The 2,569-nt window shown below is 33.9% G+C and overlaps 1 pseudogene; it reads right to left on the reverse strand.

Annotated features, from left to right (window-relative positions):
• Positions 1-724: 724 nt before the first annotated feature.
• LOC103591289 overlaps positions 725-2,569 on the reverse strand; it is a 10,840-nt pseudogene continuing 8,995 nt past the window's right edge.

Genomic DNA, 2,569 nt, shown 5'->3' on the forward strand with positions numbered 1-2,569 from the left:
TTTTTCAGTAAGTTTTACACAGAGTTGCTAATGTTTTAAGTTGCAACACTAATAAACTAACGCTGTGCTAGTTCCAATAATTTCTCAAATACCAAGCAGGCCCTTTTCCCTCAGAGTCTCTCGTTAGCCAGGCATTACTCTTTTTCTTCAAGGTTCTATGGAATCAAGATTCTTCCCCAAAGCAAGCAATATTTAATATTTGTTATTATTAAATAACATAATATAAATCTCCTTAGATACAGAACATGTACATTTTATCTATCAGTGTTCATTCTTATTTCTATGAATGGAATCGAGTCTTTCAAAATTGTTAACCCTTACGTTCACATCATTTGATACACGATAAATAAAAAATAAAAATCCAGGTTCATTCAAAACTCTGTATATGTCAGTAGCATTATGACTTTAATTAGGTAGCATTTCATTAAAAAAAAACCCACTCTTATTTCTGGAGAAAAGCAATAGTAAATGTTTATTTGTGTTGAATAGTAAAAGCAATAATCCTTCATTATCTGTTAGTTACAACTCACATATAGAATCAAACTTGTCAGTGACAAAAATGTTATCTAATTTTAAAAGAAAAGATTTTGAAAAATTGGCTATCATAAATGTTTTATTTTTGGTCAAATGTAAACCTGCTATGTACCAGAATCTCAATATAAAAGAATTGAACTGAAAACAAATGCTGGTATGAATGACTTTTTAAAGCAGTATTTTTTTAATATTTCATTTCTTTTTAATTAGAGCCCACTGTTAGAAAGTTTAAGCACCAATTTGTGAGGATAATCTCTATTTGTAAGAGAGAACATGGAACACAGCGGTGGAGCTGAGGAACAGCTTTGATTTTTGGCATAAGTTGAGAGTCCAGAGCTTTCTGATGGATCTTGTGCTGCTGCGTAACCTTGCATTTCTCCTTCTCTGTGTTGGAGATCTCACCTTCTTGTTTTCTGGGCTTAAGCAGCTTCTTCCTGAAGTAGGCATCAATGAGATGTTTTGGGATTTTCACACCAATTTTGATGGAGGTGGCAATGATACCTTTCTGGTGTTTTCAACAGAGAAACACAGTTGAGGACCAGAGTTCCAATCACAAGTAACAATCTGCTTCAGCTGCTTCTGGAAAACCACCCTTTTGCCTCTGTGGTGACCAGTGAGCATGACAGAAGAGTAACACTTCCTCTCAGTTGTCTCACATGCTGACTAAAGGCTTTTTGAAGTGGCTCAACAGCTTTGAGATACATCTTCAGTAGGATAATAACTAGGAATATTGCCAAGTTTAAACACAGGCACAACCATGTTTGTCACCACCGACTTGGCTTTGTGACAGTAGCAAGAACCATCTCCGTTTCCTTTCTAATCCTGGATTTAGCTGCTGAACATCTCCTCTTGCACATGATCATCCTTGGATCAGGAATATCTGCCAATTCCTCTAAGACAGATTTTCAGTTGTAGTGGGGCATCCCCTTCTTGGGCATCTTGGACCTAAGGTTTTTCTTAACCTTGCAACTGGCATTATCTTTCTTTGCTTCAGGTTTCTCCTTTTTAGTGTCTAGCTTCTCAGCTTTTTCACTACCATCTTGCAAGATGGGAGAACACAGTACAACTCTGACAGTCTTTTCCCTTTCTTTCTGCAATTCTGAGTAATTAGAAATTTAAATAATGCGATATTAATAAAATGGTTTCCATTTAGTTTTCTTTTTCTCAGTCAAAAATATAAGTGAAACAAATTTTGATTCTGAGATTCCTTCACTTTATTTTAAGTTGCTGCTATCCAATCAATCTCATATTTTCCCATAAGGCTATACCTATCCATGTGACAATATCCAATGTAAGGAAAGGAAATGACAAAAAAAAAAAAAAAAAAAAGGAGTTTGTAAATTGGAACCAGAGATTTTTCACCACCTTAGTTAACGCTAATGCATTTCTTACAATTCAGATCATTAAAATTCTTCACAGTGTTTTATGGAACCAACAGTTGTGAGCATACTGTCAGAATTGCAAGCAAACATTCAATGTGAGTTTCTATTTTAATAAAAATCTCGATATGCTCTTTATCCTATACATGTAACATAAAATAAATGGGATTTGCTAGGGTCCCTTTTTTCTATTTAAATGGAACTGGATTTCCAATGAATGATGAAGTTGAATACACTGCTATTTATGTCACATGGGAGTTTGTAGAAAACATAGAAAGGGCATCAAAAATAGCTAGTGTTTATAGTACTTGGAACGTTTGTGATGAAATTACAGATTGTAAAATTAGTTAACTGACAAAGTTGTTATAAGACTGAGTTTGCATTTTATTTTTTAAGTACCTACAAAATAAGAAACTGCATACCTGAGATAATCATGAGATTGATATCTGTACCTGCAACTTAATAAACCAGAATATGAGTGTTTTTTCTTCACATGTGTTATCTTAAATTCTCTACACTATCATGTTTCCAGAAGGTTTTAGGAACAGAACTATATAATTAGTATTTTGATTAACAGGTACTTTATTAACCAGTATTAGCAAACAGAGGAGAAGACAATTTGTCATTCATTGTTGTATGCATACTATCCCTTCACA

The sequence above is a fragment of the Galeopterus variegatus genome, unplaced genomic scaffold, assembly GCF_000696425.1.
Source record: "Galeopterus variegatus unplaced genomic scaffold, G_variegatus-3.0.2 Scaffold957, whole genome shotgun sequence".
In the NCBI taxonomy this organism is placed as follows: Eukaryota; Metazoa; Chordata; class Mammalia; order Dermoptera; family Cynocephalidae; genus Galeopterus; species Galeopterus variegatus.